A 17,431-nucleotide genomic window follows, 5' to 3' on the forward strand; every position below is an offset into this window, starting at 1 on the left:
CCTTGTGACATCTTTAATATAAGTCACTTTAGTGAAATCTTCATGAACATTAGATGATTTTTTAAATTGCAACTACTTCAAAAGAATCCACTTATTTCTCAAGATTAATCTGTTTCTGTATTACATAATCAGGCACATGAGCAATGAATCAACATTAGGATTTTGCAGTTGTTTGATACACAACAAATCTGGTTAATAAAATCTGTTGCTTTCCCTTTCTCACTTTAATAGATACTCTGTTTGAATAATTCTCCTACCTTAAAGCCACTGAATAATTCCATTTCTGAGGCACATTTTATCTAAGTTTCCTATTTAGATTGGATCTTTCTGCTGGTACCTTATATTCAGTCTGTAACCACTACTATTACAATAGGCAAAATTGGAATTAATTTTAAAATGTGGAAAAACTTTATCAGAAAGAGCTCACAGGGCTAATTAAGAATTAATAGGAGTCCTCTTGTCATTTTATTTGCTGTAGGCCCAGGAAGTTACAGTAGTCTCAGCAACTTTGCAAAGCAACTACTGGCTTGATTGAGATTTAAGACATAGATGATTGGTCAGTTTATATCCTGCAAGGCAAATTTACTTTTGGTGAAGTGGTCTTCATGAATCCAAAGATAATCAGTCACCATATCCATACAGTTATATATTTATTCCTTGCTCAAATTCTCCATTATTATTGCTTTGAAATCCATTCATCCTTGTTGTTCACCATTTGATTTAACTGATTTAAAAGCATCAGCTAGAGAGGAGGAGCCAAGATGGCGGAGGAGTAGGACGGGGAGAACACTTTCTCCCCCACAAATTCATCAAAAGAGCATTTAAACATCGAGTAAATTCCACAAAACAACTTCTGAATGCTGGCAGAGGACATCAGGCACCCAGAAAAGCAACCCAATTCTTCGAAAGGAGGTAGGAAAAAATATAAAAGACAAAAATAGAGACAAAAGAGGGAGGGACGGAGTTCCGTCCCGGGAAGGGAGTCTTAAAAAGAGAGAAGTTCCCAAACACCAGGAAACCTTCTCACTGACGAATCTGTGCCGAGCTTTGGAAGCACAGAGGGCAACATAACAGGGAGAAAAAATAAACAAGTAAAACTCGCAGATTGCGAGCCCTATGGTAACTCCCCCAGCGGAGAAGCAGCGCAGACGCCTGCACACACCATTAGCAAGCGGGGGCTGGGCAGGGAGGCGCGGCGCCGGCTGCATCGCTCAGAGTAAGAATCTGGCCTGAATACCCTGAGCACTATCTGAGCGAAATAATTTGGGCTAGCAAACCAGACTGTGGGATATCTACCACGCGAAAAGCCAGCCCCAACCTAAGACACCGCCAGGCCCGCGCACGGAACAAAGGACTGAACAGAGATAGCCGGCTGCAGACCTTCCCCCTCCGGTGACAGGCAGCCAGAGCTGGAAGGGGGCAATCGCAGCCCCAGAGAGACATTATCTATAAAACTGTAAGCAGGCTTCTTTGCTAACTAAAACTTCTTGGGGGTCTGGATGGTCAACATCTGCCTGAGAAGGTGCGCCGGTTTTACGCCCAGATAACCCAGCGGCGGGGAGGCCATAAGTCGCAGCATTGGCGCTCGCCAAACACCTCATCACCTGAGCTGCTCGGACCTGGGAAGAGCACAAAATGCAGGCCCAACTGAGTCTGCGCCTCTGAGGACTACCCGAGTGCCTGAACCTGAGCGGCTTGGACCTGGGAGGTACATGCAGCACAGGGCCGGCCTCGGATTGTTCTCGGTGGAACAACCTAGAGCCCGAGCAGTGTGGGCAGGGAGGCTACACGCGCTGTGAGCGGGGGCAGACCCAGTGTGGCTGAGGCACTGCGAGCGCACGCCAGTGTTATTTGTTTGCAGCATCCCTCCCTCCCTCCCCACGGCGCGACTGAACAAGTGAGCCTAAAAAAAAAAAAAAAAAGTTTCCCCCACCGTCCCCTTTGTGTCAGGGTGGAAGCCAGACACTGAAGAGACCAGCAAACAGAAAAAGTTATAACAGAGGGAAACGCCTTGGAAGCTACGGGCAATAGATTAAAACCCCGTGGTTACTACGGACTACATAGGAAGGGGCCTATAGATCTTGAGAAATATAAGTCGGACCAAGGAACTAGCCAAAAATGAACTGAACCCACAATACAACAAAACCAGAGAAAGTCCTAGATATATTTTTACTATTTTTACGATCATTCTTTCTTTCTTTTTTTTAATTAAAAAAAATTTGTTTTAAGTCCTCTATTGTTCCTTTAATTTTCACTTTTATAACCTATTACTTTGCAAAAAAAAAGACCCTATTTTTTTCTTCTTCAGCAAACTTCATATATATATATTTTATAATTTTTGACCTTGTTTTTTTTCTTCTTCTTTTCTTTAACATTGTATTTTTGAAATTCCAAACTCTACTCTAGTTTTTTAATTTTAGCTTTTTGGTATATGTTATCAATTTTGTACCTACAGTTTTTTTTTATAATTTCTGTGACTTTTTTTTTTTCTGTTTCATTCTCTTCTTCTTTTATATAACATTGTATATCTGAAATTCCAAACTCTACTCTAGATTTTTAATTTATGCTTTTTTGTATTTGATATCAAATTTGTACCTGTATTTTCTTTATAATTTTTGCGACATTGTTTTTGTTTGTTTGTTTTCTCTATTTATGTTTCTTCTTCCTTTTTTTTAACATTGAATTTTTGAAATTCCAAACTCTACTCTAGATTTTTAATTTTTGCTTTTTGGTATTAGTTATCAATTTTGTACCTATATTTTCTTTATAATTTTCGCAACCTTGTTTGTTTTTCTTTGTTCGTTTTTTCTCTCTTTCTTTTCCTTCTTCTTTTCTTTAACATCGTATTTTTGAAATTCCAAACTCTACTCTAGATTTTTAATTTTTGCTTTTATGTATTTGTTACCAATTTTGTACCTTTAAGAACCCAATCTTCAGGACCCATTTTTCACTAGGGAGCGAGATTACTGGCTTGACTGCTCTCTCTCCCTTTGGACTCTCCTTTTTCTCCACCAGGTCACCTGTGTCTCCTCCCTAACCCCTCTCTACTCTACCCAACTCTGTGAGTTTATGTGTGTTCCAGATGGCGGAGAACACTTAGGGAACTGACTACTGGCTGGATCTGTCTCCCTCCTTTTCATTCCCCCCTTTTATCCCTCTGGCCACCTCTGTCTTCTTCCTCCTTCTTCTCTTCTCTGTATAACTCCGTGAACATCTCTGAGTGGTCCAGTTGTGGAGTGCACATAAGGAAGTGACTACTGGCTACCCCACTCTCTCCACTATTGATTCCACCTCATCTCATTTGGGTCACCTCTAACTCCCTCCTCCCTCTTCTCTTCTCCATATAAACGCTGTGAACCTCTCTGAGTGACCCTCACAGTAGAGAAACTTTTCATCTTTAATGTAGATGTTTTATCAATGGTGCTGTATAGAAGGAGAAGTTTTGAAACTACTGTAAAAATAAGACCGATAACTGGAAGCAGGAGGCTTAAGTCCAAACCCTGACTCCAGGGAACTTCTGACTCCAAGGAACATTAATTGACAGGAGCTCATCAAACGCCTCCATACCAACACTGAAACCAAGCACCACACAAGGGCCAACAAGTTCCAGGGCAAGACATACCAAGCAAATTCTCCAGCAACAAAGGAGCACAGCCCTGAGCTTCAAGATACAAGCTGCCCAAAGTCACCCCAAAACCATAGACATCTCATAACTCATTACTGGACATTTCATTGCACTCCAGAGAGAAGAAATACAGCTCCACCCACCAGAACACCGACACAAGCTTCCCTAACCAGGAAACCTTGACAAGCCACCTGTACAAACCCACACACAGTGAGGAAAAGCCACAATAAAGAGAACTCCACAAACTGCCAGAATATAGAAAGGACACCCCAAAATCAGCAATTTAAACAAGATGAAGAGACAGAGGAATAGCCAGCAGATAAAGGAACAGGATAAATGCCCACCAAACCAAACCAAAGAGGAAGAGATAGGGAATCTACCTGATAAAGAATTCCGAATAATGATAGTGAAATTGATCCAAAATCTTGAAATTAAAATGGAATCACAGATAAACAGCCTGGAGACAAGGATTGAGAAGATGCAAGAAAGGTTTAACAAGGACCTAGAAGAAATAAAAAAGAGTCAATATATAATGAATAATGCAATAAATGAAATTAAAAACACTCTGGAGGCAACAAATAGTAGAATAACAGAGGCAGAAGATAGGATTAGTGAATTAGAAGATAGAATGGTAGAAATAAATGAATCAGAGAGGATAAAAGAAAAACGAATTAAAAGAAATGAGGACAATCTCAGAGACCTCCAGGACAATATTAAATGCTACAACATTCGAATCATAGGGGTTCCAGAAGAAGAAGACAAAAAGAAAGACCATGAGAAAATACTTGAGGAGATAATAGTTGAAAACTTCCCTAAAATGGGGAAGGAAATAATCACCCAAGTCCAAGAAACCCAGAGGGTCCCAAACAGGATAAACCCAAGGCGAAACACCCCAAGACACATATTAATCAAATTAACAAAGATCAAACACAAAGAACAAATATTAAAAGCAGCAAGGGAAAAACAACAAATAACACACAAGGGAATTCCCATAAGGATAACAGCTGATCTTTCAATAGAAACTCTCCAAGCAAGGAGGGAATGGCAAGACATACTTAAATGATGAAAGAAAATAACCTACAGCCCAGATTATTGTACCCAGCAAGGATTTCATTCAAGTATGAAGGAGAAATCAAAAGCTTTTCAGACAAGCAAAAGCTGAGAGAATTCTGCACCACCAAACCAGCTCTCCAACAAATACTAAAGGATATTCTCTAGACAGGAAACACAAAAACGGTGTATAAGTTCTAACCCAAAACAATAAAGTAAATGGCAACGGGATCATACTTATCAGTAATTACCTTAAATGTAAATGGGTTGAATGCCCCAACCAAAAGACAAAGACTGGCTGAATGGATACAAAAACAAGACCCCTACATATGTTGTCTACAAAAGACCCATCTCAAAACAGGGGACACATACAGACTGAAAGTGAAGGGCTGGAAAAAGATTTTCCATGCAAATAGGGACCAAAAGAAAGCAGGAGTAGCAATACTCATATCAGATAAAATAGACTTTAAAACAAAGGCTGTGAAAAGAGACAAAGAAGGTCACTACGTAATGATCAAAGGATCAATCCAAGAAGAAGATATAACAATTATAAATATATATGCACCCAACACAGGAGCACCGCAGTATGTAAGACAAATGCTAACAAGTATGAAAGGAGAAATTAACAATAACACAATAATAGTGGGAGACTTTAATACCCCACTCACACCTATGGATAGATCAACTAAACAGAAAATTAACAAGGAAACACAAACTTTAAATGATACAATAGACCAGTTAGACCTAATTGATATCTATAGGACATTTCATCCCAAAATAATGAATTTCACCTTTTTCTCAAGCACACATGGAACCTTCTCCAGGATAGATCACATCCTGGGCCATAAAGCTAGCCTTGGTAAATTCAAAAAAATAGAAATCATTCTAAGCATCTTTTCTGACCATAATGCAGTAAGATTAGATCTCAATTACAGGAGAAAAACGATTAAAAATTCCAACATATGGAGGCTGAACAACACGCTGCTGAATAACCAACAAATCACAGAAGAAATCAAAAAAGAAATCAAAATTTGCATAGAAACAAATGAAAATGAAAACACAACAACCCAAAACCTGTGGGACACGGTAAAAGCAGTCCTAAGGGGAAAGTTCATAGCAATACAGGCACACCTCAAGAAACAAGAAAAAAGTCAAATAAATAACCTAACTCTACACCTAAAGCAACTAGAAAAGGAAGAAATGAAGAACCCCAGGGTTAGTAGAAGGAAAGAAATCTTAAAAATTAGAGCAGAAATAAATGCAAAAGAAACAAAAGAGACCATAGCAAAAATCAACAAAACCAAAAGCTGGTTCTTTGAAAGGTTAAATAAAATTGACAAACCATTAGCCAGACTCATCAAGAAACAAAGGGAGAAAAATCAAATCAATAAAATTAGAAATGAAAATGCAGAGATCACAACAGACAACACAGAAATACAAAGGATCATAAGAGACTACTATCAACAATTATATGCCAATAAAATGGACAACGTGGAAGAAATGGACAAATTCTTAGAAAAGTACAACTTTCCAAAACTCGACCAGGAAGAAATAGAAAATCTTAACAGACCCATCACAAGCACAGAAATTGAAACTGTAATCAAAAATCTTCCAGCAAACAAAAGCCCAGGTCCAGATGGCTTCACAGCTGAATTCTACCAAAAATTTAGAGAAGAGCTAACACCTATCCTGCTCAAACTCTTCCAGAAAATTGCAGAGGAAGGTAAACTTCCAAACTCATTCTATGAGGCCACCATCACCCTAATACCAAAACCTGACAAAGATGCCACAAAAAAAGAAAACTACAGGCCAATATCACTGATGAACATAGATGCAAAAATCCTTAACAAAATTCTAGCAATCAGAATCCAACAACACATTAAAAAGATCATACACCATGACCAAGTGGGCTTTATCCCAGGGATGCAAGGATTCTTCAATATCCGCAAATCAATCAATGTAATACACCACATTAACAAATTGAAAAATAAAAACCATATGATTATCTCAATAGATGCAGAGAAAGCCTTTGACAAAATTCAACATCCATTTATGATAAAAACTCTCCAGAAAGCAGGAATAGAAGGAACATACCTCAACATAATAAAAGCTATATATGACAAACCCACAGCAAACATTATCCTCAATGGTGAAAAATTGAAAGCATTTCCTCTAAAGTCAGGGACAAGACAAGGGTGCCCACTTTCACCATTACTATTCAACATAGTTTTGGAAGTTTTGGCCACAGCAATCAGAGCAGAAAAAGAAATAAAAGGAATCCAAATTGGAAAAGAAGAAGTAAAACTCTCACTATTTGCAGATGACATGATCCTCTACATAGAAAACCCTAAAGACTCCACCAGAAAATTACTAGAGCTAATCAATGACTATAGTAAAGTTGCAGGATATGAAATCAACACACAGAAATCCCTTGCATTCCTATACACTAATAATGAGAAAACAGAAAGAGAAATTAAGGAAACAATTCCATTCACCATTGCAACGGAAAGAATAAAATACTTAGGAATATATCTACTTAAAGAAACTAAAGACCTATATATAGAAAACTATAAAACACTGGTGAAAGAAATCAAAGAGGACACTAATAGATGGAGAAATATACCATGTTCGTGGATTGGAAGAATCAATATAGTGAAAATGAGTATACTACCCAAAGCAATTTATAGATTCAATGCAATCCCTATCAAGCTACCAACAGTATTCTTCACAGAGCTAGAACAAATAATTTCACAATTTGTATGGAAATACAAAAAACCTCGAATAGCCAAAGCGATCTTGAGAAAGAAGAATGGAACTGGAGGAATCAACCTACCTGACTTCAGGCTCTACAACAAAGCCACAGTTATCAAGACAGTATGGTACTGGCACAAAGACAGAAATATAGATCAATGGAACAAAATAGAAAGCCCAGAGATAAATCCACGCACATATGGACACCTTATCTTTGACAAAGGAGGCAAGAATATACAATGGATTAAAGACAATCTCTTTAACAAGTGGTGCTGGGAAAACTGGTCAACCACTTGTAAAAGAATGAAACTAGAACACTTCCTAACACCATACACAAAAATAAACTCAAAATGGATTAAAGATCTAAATGTAAGACCAGAAACTATAAAACTCCTAGAGGAGAACATAGGCAAAACACTCTCTGACATACATCACAGCAGGATCCTCTATGACCCACCTCCCAGAATATCGGAAATAAAAGCAAAAACAAACAAATGGGACCTAATTAACCTTAAAAGCTTCTGCACATCAAAGGAAACTATCATCAAGGTGAAAAGACAGCCTTCAGAATGGGAGAAAATAATAGCAAATGAAGCAACTGACAAACAACTAATCTCAAAAATATATAAGCAACTTCTACAGCTCAACTCCAGAAAAATAAATGACCCAATCAAAAAATGGGCCAAAGAACTAAATAGACATTTCTCCAAAGAAGACATACAGATGGCTAACAAACACATGAAAAGATGCTCAACATCACTCATTATCAGAGAAATGCAAATCAAGACCACTATGAGGTACCATTTCACACCAGTCAGAATGGCTGCAATCCAAAAGTCTACAAATAATAAATGCTGGAGAGGGTGTGGAGAAAAGGGAACCCTCTTACACTGTAGGTGGGAATGCAAACTAGTACAGCCACTATGGAGAACAGTGTGGAGATTCCTTAAAAAACTGGAAATAGAACTGCCTTATGATCCAGCAATCCCACTGCTGGGCATACACACTGAGGAAACCAGAAGGGAAAGAGACACGTGTACCCCAATGTTCATCGCAGCACTGTTTATAATAGCCAGGACATGGAAGCAACCTAGATGTCCATCAGCAGATGAATGGATAAGAAAGCTGTGGTACATATACACAATGGAGTATTACTCAGCCATTAAAAAGAATTCATTTGAATCAGTTCTAATGACGTGGATGAAACTGGAGCCTATTATACAGAGTGAAGTAAGCCAGAAGGAAAAGCACCAATACAGTATACTAACGCATATATATGGAATTTAGAAAGATGATAACAATAACCCTGTGTACTAGACAGCAAAAGAGACACTGATGTATGGAACAGTCTTATGGACTCTGTGGGAGAGGGAGAGGGTGGGAAGATTTGGGAGAATGGCATTGAAACATGTAAAATATCATGTATGAAACGAGATGCCAGTCCAGGTTCGATGCACGATACTGGATGCTTGGGGCTAGTGCACTGGGGCGACCCAGAGGGATGGTATGGGGAGGGAGAAGGGAGGAGGGTTCAGGATGGGGAGCACATGTATACCTGTGATGGATTCATTTTGATATTTGGCAAAACTAATACAATTATCTAAAGTTTAAAAATAAAATAAAATTTAAAAAATAATAATAATTAAAAAAAAAGAAAAAAAAATAAAAGCATCAGCTAATTAAATGACTCAGAGCTATCATTTTGAAACAACTAACAGAAGTATAATTTGGGTACATTAATATACAATCTTATTCATGCAACTAGATTTTATAATACAGTATTAGATTTTATAATACAATATTGGAAATAATGGCTAGTAATTGCAAAATTACTTTTCTGTTTTCATATTAAGAAACAATGTCCCAAATATCACTACTTTGATACCTGCCAGATTAATTGATAAATATAAATCAATTATCAACACATTTTCTATCAGTATATCTTATTTTAGAGTCCAAAGTTGGAAGTTCCAGCTAGAGTCATATGAAACTTAAAACACAAAGTACTCTTTGCATTGGGATTTTAAGGCATCATTTCAAAGATATCAACTAGAAAGCTCTTTGCAAAAAGACATCATTTACTAATTATTTTTTCTCATCTTGAGGGCAGATTTAAATTTTAAGACTTGTGCATACATCTTCATTTGATATTTTTATATTCCAAAATTTTCTTCAATAATACTTCTCTGTCAAGCAAAACATTTCCCTTGTGCTAAAAACTTAATTTCTTAAACAAATATTCTATAGCAGGGAAGTCATTTAATTCTTTAAACCATTACCCATCTATGAGTATATTTTGAACTTTTCATTCCACATTGTATATATTATTTCTACTATTACATCTAAAACCTTTTTTTAAAAAAAATCAGATTTGAGTAAATTAATGCCAAGTTGGAGCTTCCTTCTCTCTTGGTCCTCTTCCTACATTCCCATTACCACCTTTCCTCAACTTTTCATTTAAAACAAAAATGTATTGAACCCAGACAAAGGATCAGTAGTATGCTTCATTCAGGAGCTATAAATATGAGGATGAAACAGCCTGTGCTTCTCAAATCCTTCACAGATTAGGATCAAAAGCTATGCAAATATTATTAACACCAAAGAAATATGACAAGTTTTATGATAGAAGAGTAATCATGAATATCACAGAGAAATTATCATATTTACCTAATGAATAAAGGAAGACAAAAGTGCCTTGAATTGAGCCAGATTTTTATGATTAAAGAAGGTGGGTAGGACTATTCATATGTAAGTATAATCTATAATGGAAAATGCAGTAAGTGTTTAGACTTAGGACTTAAGTCTAGGGGATCATAATGTACTACTTTATAAAACTGTAGAACTTGAATGGATATGAGAATAACTTTATTTTGGCTAATGGGTTTGAATAACTTTCTCCTCTGAATTTTACTCTAGAAAGTGCTGCAGTAAATGGGGTAAAGGAATGATACAACCAGTGAAGATCAAAGAACAGTATCAGATTTGTCTGTAACAATCTGTTATTTCCAATGGAAATTATTTTGGTAAGTAATAACGGATTTTTTCAAAATTATAAATTTGAAAACAATCTCTTAAAGTAATTTATCAAGATATTCAAGATGGTTAATTCTGGAAGGTAAAAATTATTTTTCCTTGAACTATTTTGATATTTAAGAATTCATCTAAAATTAAAAAAAAAAGACCACTTCCAAAGAGAATCTGTTTAATCAGAAGTTTGAATGATTGCTAATTAATTTAGGAATAAAGGCAGTGGGGAGTGGTGTAGGCAAAATGAGTTAGAGGGGTAAAAAAGTATAAATTTTAAGTTAAAAAATAAGTCATAGGGATATAATGTGTAACACAATAGCAATAGTTAACAGTAATATACTGTGTATTAAAAGTTGCTGAGAGAGTAGCTCTTGAAAGTTCTTATCAAAAGAAAAAAAATGTAACTAGGGTGATAATGTTAACTAGCTTCATTGTGGTGGCCATTTTGCTATATTTCCAAATATTGATTTATTAGCTTAATATTGTAAGTCATATTTAAATTAAAAACGAGGGCAGAAATATCAGTTAAGAGATGAAAGCAGTACTCCAAGTAAAAGGTAATATGTTTCTGAATGAAAGGATGACATTAGGAGACTGAGTTTATAGGCTCACTACTGCGTGAAGTGAAAGAAGCATCCTGAAAATATGGTTTAATTACAGAGAGCTGGAGATGTTACTTCATGTAGGTAGAGAGAGATTTTTGTAATTAAAAAATATTATTTGTAATTAAAGTTTTTATTGTGACTAAGTGAAGACAATAATATAAAATATGTGCAATAGATGACAATTCTAAATTAACTCCTAGATTCTTGAAAAGCCAATAAAAGTGTTTAAAAGATAGATAATGTGTAGAAGGTTTAAAGCCAAGAGCTAAGAGGAATCGAGTCACCTTTTTAGAGCATAAAATGAGAGGCATTAATTGACTGTGAGGACCTGGAAAAGTAGAAAGATTTAGAAAATCATTCTCTAGGCATACAGTATATTCAAGAAATGCGGGTGCCTGTGAAGGTTTAAGAAATGGAATTTGTTTCTCTCTTGACTTTGATGAGTGCTTTAAATCTTTGCCACATCACGTTCTTGTAAGTTATGGAGCCTAGCTATGACTCTACTCCTTGTCTTCAGTCTGCTCTCTTCATTCTTCCCTCTTTTGAGAGCTCAGGCAAACGTCAGAGAAAGACTACTCATTAATCCATAAGTGGGTACCAGAATGGAAGGATAGATTTAAAAACTTTCTACCTAGATCAGTTAGAAGCACATAGACTATATTGTTGCTGGTGGTCAGTCGCCTAGTCGTGTCCAACTCTTTGTGAACCCATGAACGGCAGCACACCAGTCCTCCCTGTCCCTCACCATCTCCCAAAGTTTGCCCAAGTTCCATTGCATCAGTAATGCCATCCAGCCATCTCATCCTCTGATGCCCTCTTCTTCTTCTGCCCTCAATCTTTCCCAGCATCAGGGACTTTTCCAATGAGTCATCTGTTCACATCCGGTGACCAGAATACTGGAGTTTCAGCTTCAGCATCAGTCCTTCCAAGGAGTATTCAGGGTTGATTTCCTTTAAGATTGACTAGTTTGATCTCCTTGCTCCAGCACTACCACTACAGTTTGAAGGCATCAATTCTTTGGCGCTCTGCCTTCTCTATGGTCCAGCTCTCATACCCGTACTTGACCACTGGGAACAACATAGCCTTGACTATATAGACTATTGTTGGAAGAGTGATATTTCTGCCTTTCAACACACTGTCTAGATTTGTCATGGCTTTCCTGCCAAGAAGCAATCATCTTCTGATTTCAAGGCTGCAGTCACCATCCGCAGTGATTATAGAGCCCAAGAAGAGGAAACCTATCACTGCTTCCAGCTTTTTCCTTTCTTTTTGTCATGAAGTAACGGGGCCAGACAACCCACTCTAGTGTTCTTGCCTGGAGAATCCCAGGGACGGGGGAGCCTGGTGGGCTGCCGTCTCTGGGGTCGCACAGAGTCGGACACGACTGAAGCGACTTAGCAGCAGCAGCAGCAGCAGCAGCAGCAATGGGGCCAGACGCCATGATCTTAGTTTTTTTAGTATTTAGTTTTAAGCTGGCTTTTTCACTCCTCCTTCACTCTCATCAAGAGGTTCTTTAGTTCCTCTTTGCTTTCTGCCATTAAAGTGGTATCAGATATCATATGCATATCTGAGGTTATTGATGTTTCCCCTGCCCGCATCTTGATTCCAGCTTGTAACTCATCCATCTTGGCATTTCTCATGATGTGCGCAGCAAGTAGTTTAAATAAACAGGATGACACTAGACAGCCCCTTTGCAATGACAAGGCAGTGATCTGTGAAGGGGAGAGAATATATTGGATACACTTAAATCTTAGTTTAAAGAATAAGAGAAGCAGTATTATGCATTGGGTCCAAGATTACAGAGATAAAGATGGGACAAGATGGATCAGATTCTAGATGGGTATATTGAGGGTACAGAGCAATAAATCAGGATAGAGTCACTGGATTCAAGATTTAGGTTATAAACAACACCAAGGTACTGTGAAAGCATTTTCACTGGGTGATAGCTGCATCTGTAAGACTGATTGTCGTTCTTATCTTATGTAAAAGGAAAGGGAGACTCAAAAGGTTAAGTGTCTCACCTAATTTTACATGAATATGCCCATAAGTGGCAAAGCTATTATTCAAATCAAATCTTGCTGACTTTGAGGTCCACATTTTTTGCCTATACCATACTGACCTGTGAAATGAACTATTTCCTGCCATATCCACAGGCTAAAAATGTCTCAGCTATCAGTGATTTCTGGCCTCTTAATGTGAATGAGGGCTCCCAAGAGGGAACAGTGCCTGGAATCCAGCAGATGCTGCCTCCCCCACCAAGGTGATTGTAGAGGAGCTTGAGGGGGATGCAAGAAGCAGCCATCCACCACATCTGCCACACCTTATGTTGACAGGAAACAGGATTTAGCCTTGGTGGCTCAGTGGTAAAAAATCCACCTGCAATGCAGGAGACACAGGAGACCGGGTTTGATCCCTGGGTCAGGAAGAGTCCCTGGAGGTTGGCATGGCAGTCCACTCAAATATTCTTTCCTGGAAAATCCCACGGACAGAGGAGCCTGGCGGGCCATAGTCCATAGCTCACGAAAGGTTGGACACAACTGAGCACTTGGCACGCATGCACAGCTGAGGTGCATAAGATGAATCCAGTGAGCCCCTAGGCTTGGATCTTCCCATACATAGAAGAACTAAATTCCTTAGCTTGATATCTGATTTTCCTTACTACTTAACCGTAGTCTTTGATGTTCCAGCTGCCTGCCCCCTTTGTTGCAAACTTATATGTAGCCTGACTCCCTCTCTTACCTCCTTGGAGCAGTTTTTCTTAGGGCCATTGAGATGCTGCCTTCTGGGGCTCAGAGTTCTTAACATACCCACCAAATAAAACAGCTCTCTATTAACAGATTGTGGCTAAATTTTTTTTAGTTGACAGACCTTAAGACATTTTTAAGGACTTTTAAAATATATTCAGGTGTGCTTTTTGGAAGGATGCTTTTGGCATAGTTTACTGGTAAAGTGTATGTTACAGACCTTTTCTCCTGCCTAAATAATCTCAATTGTTTATGTATTATGCATTCTAGCTTCCTCTAGTACCTAGTTGTTCTTCCTGTTTACCTTTCAGTTTGACAGTAGCATGATGTATTAACCTGTTTTCTTTAAGAAAACAAGATAAAATGTGGACGAATTTTAATAGGGAAGCTCCTGTTTGAAAGGAAGTAGGGGGAGGGCAGTTGCAAAAGACAGGGAGGGTAAGTAAACTGTGTTGTAAATTCAGCCCTGTGGCAAGCAGAAAGGGAGGGAAGGTTGGGTAGATTTGTCTTAGACTGCAGTACAATTCAATAAAGTCTGGACAAGGTCAGAATTCTTCAAGGAGTTCCAAGTCTTGCACGCATGGGTCTGCCTTAGTAGCCGTGCCACACTATCATTGGTTGGGAGCAGCTCCTGGGAAGTAGAATCTTGGCAAAAACATTGCAGCAAATTTCAGATTGCAATAGGCTGTTAATCTATCTACAATGTTGTAGCCACGCGTTCCAGGAAACAAACTCACTCAGAAGGACAATGCAGATAGTGGAGTGCAGTTTATTACACCAGCAGGCTCAAGGTAGAGTCTCCTCTTAGCCAAGGACCTGGACCAGTTTTTGTGAAAACCTTATATACCCTAAGTGTACGTGCCCAAACCCACCTCCCCCAATTCCCTGAAAGTAGTCTGAACAAAGGGAAAGAAAGATACAATCAAAGTTAACCTGTGATTCATATGTCTTAGGCCTAGGTAGTTAACAGTGGACAATTATCAATAGGCCTGTGGTCATACCCCAATAAGCGTAATAGAATGTATGACTCTATTTGTCACACAGATAATTAGGGTATTCTTCTAGGCGAAAGAGAGTCTAGGTATGAGCCCTGGGGCTCTTCTTCCTGGGGGTCTGGTTTTCCAGTTGGTATGTTGTTTCCATAGATACTGGGCTGCTGCTGCTGCTGCTAAGTCGCTTCAGTCATGTCCGACTCTGTGCGACCCCATAGACGGCAGCCCACCAGGCTTCCCATCCCTGGGATTCTCCAGGCAAGAACACTGGAGTGGGTTGCCACTTCCTTCTCCAATGCATGAAAGTAAAAAGTGAAAGGGAAGTTGCTCAGTCGTGTCTGACTCTAGCGACCCCATGGACTGCAGCCTACCAGGCTCCTCCGTCCGTGGGATTTTCTAGGCAAAAGTACTGGAGTGGGGTGCCATTGCCTTCTCTGAGATACTGGGCATAGAGCTCAAAGTCCACATTCCGACTCAAGATGGAGTCCTGCTTTCAAGATGGAGCCTATTCTGTCTGTTTCCTCCTTCAATAGTTGTGGACCTGCAAGCTGCATTCTCATGGTTGCCAAAGATGACTTCCAAAGCTTTACGAAAATTTAGAAACTTATCAGACATTATCTACCCTATAAATTAAGGAATATTTGTTGTTCTGTCACTCAGTAATGTCCAACTCTTTGTGACCCCATGGAATGTAGCACGCCAGGCTTCTCTGTCCTTCAGCATCTTCCAGAGTTTGCTTAAACTCACGTCCGTTGAGTCGGTGATTGTCATCCAACCATCTCATCCTCTGTCGTCCCCTTCTCCTCCTGCCTTCAATCTTTCCCAGCATCAGGGTCTTTTCAAATGAGTCAGCTCTTCGCATCAGGTGGCCAAAGTATTGGAGTTTCAGCTTCAACTTCAGTCCTTCCAATGAACACCCAGGACTGATCTCCTTTAGGATGGACTGGTTGGATCTCCTTGCAGTCCAAGGGACTCTCAAGAGTCTTCTCCAGCACCACAGTTTAAAAGCATCAATTTTTCGGTGCTCAGCCTTTTTTATTTTCCAGCTCTCACATCTGTACATGACTACTGGGAAAACCATAGCTTTGACTGTAGGCAAAGTAATGTCTCTCTTTTTTTAATACACTAAGTTTGTCATTGCTTTTCTTCCAAGGAGCAAGTGTCTAAAGGACAATGGCTGTAGTCATTGTCCACAGTGATTTTGGAGCCCAAGAAAATAAAGACTGTCACTGTTCCCATTGTTTCCCATCTATTTGCCATGAAGTGATGGGACCAGATGCCATGATCTTACTTTTTTGAATGTTGAGTTTTAAGCCAGCTTTTCCACTGTCCTCTTTTACCTTCATCAAGAGACTCTTTATTTCCCCTTCACTTTCTGCCATAAGTGTGGTGTCATCTGCATATCTGAGATTATTGATATTTCTCCCCCCAATCTTGATTCCAGCTTGTGCCTCATCCAGCCCGGCATTTCACATGATATTCTCTGGGTAGAAGTTAAATAAGCAGGGTGACAACATACAGCCTTGACCTACAATTTTCCCAAATTGGAAGCAATCTGCTGTTCCATGCTTGGTTCTAACTGTTGCTTCTTGGCCTACATACAGGTTTCACATGAGGCAGGTAAGGTGGTCTGGTATTTTCATCTCTTTAAGAATTTTCCAGTTTGTTGTGATCTTCACAGTCGAAGGCTTTGGTATAGTCAGTAAAGCAGAAGTAGATGTTTTTTCTGGAATTCTCTTGCTTTTTCTATGATTCAACAGATGTTGTCAATTTGATCTTTGGTTCCTCTACCTTTTCTAAATCCTGCTCGTACATCTGGAAGTTCTTGGTTCACAAACTGTTTAAGCCTGGCATGAAGGATTTTGAGCATTACTTTGCTAGTGTATAGTTTTGATAATAATATGGGATTATATGTAAAGACTTCCTTATGACTCTCTCATATCTTCCATACTCTTGAATGAGAGTCATGGATAAAATCCTTTTAAAGATTATTTAAATAAAAGGAAGAGTGGAAAATCTAAATTTGAATTATAAATAACATTGAACACAGTCTCCTATGAAGAGTGAAAAGCATATTTATTTTTTCAAAACTAAATATATTGAAAGATAAACCAAGAGCATTAATGAGTCTTTGGGACACTAGATTAATACTATTTTTGTTGCAAGAGATAACATGGGATATTTGTTCAGTTTACTCCGATAGATGTGAGGGCTGAGGGGACTAGGAATGCCAACACCTTTGAAATGGCCATAATATGTCCATGATCATGGTAGATGATTTACATTTGAAAGGTAGCAGAATATACCAGCCTGAAATATAACTGTAGGAGTTCAGGGTGTGTCAACCCTAAATATGTTTCTTAAATATATTGATTATTTTGAGTGTTAGACCCTGGAAAAACAGCAAATGTGGGGAGAGGTTTACTCTGAACTCTTCTTATCTGCCTAAAAACAAATCCCCCTAAACTAACTCAGTTGTCATAAGGCTCCTCCCCAGGAGTCTCTTCAGCAGAAGAAGATCGGCACTTCTTACAGGAGATTAGAAGTTGATAGCACACCGAGAGAAGCTTTGTCCTCTTCCTTTAAAAGAATTACATCCTCCCTCTCTTTTCCTTATTCCTGTGGTATTTAAGCTAG

At 38.7% G+C, this 17,431-nt stretch overlaps 1 protein-coding gene across 3 annotated transcripts in view; it reads left to right on the forward strand.

Annotated features, from left to right (window-relative positions):
• Positions 1 to 741: 741 nt before the first annotated feature.
• The window catches only part of ANO3 (anoctamin 3), a 496,934-nt gene continuing 480,244 nt past the window's right edge, over positions 742 to 17,431 (forward strand). For all 3 annotated transcript variants that reach the window (XM_086340919.1, XM_086340918.1, XM_086340920.1), the window contains exons 1-2: positions 742 to 912; positions 10,343 to 10,449. The gene's annotated coding sequence lies outside the window, so the exon portion shown is untranslated. The remainder of the gene's footprint in view (positions 913 to 10,342; positions 10,450 to 17,431) is intronic.

The sequence above is a fragment of the Bos grunniens genome, chromosome 15, assembly GCF_055505025.1.
Source record: "Bos grunniens cultivar Pamir isolate PY7600 chromosome 15, Bosgru_T2T1.0, whole genome shotgun sequence".
NCBI classification, from domain to species: domain Eukaryota; kingdom Metazoa; phylum Chordata; class Mammalia; order Artiodactyla; family Bovidae; genus Bos; species Bos grunniens.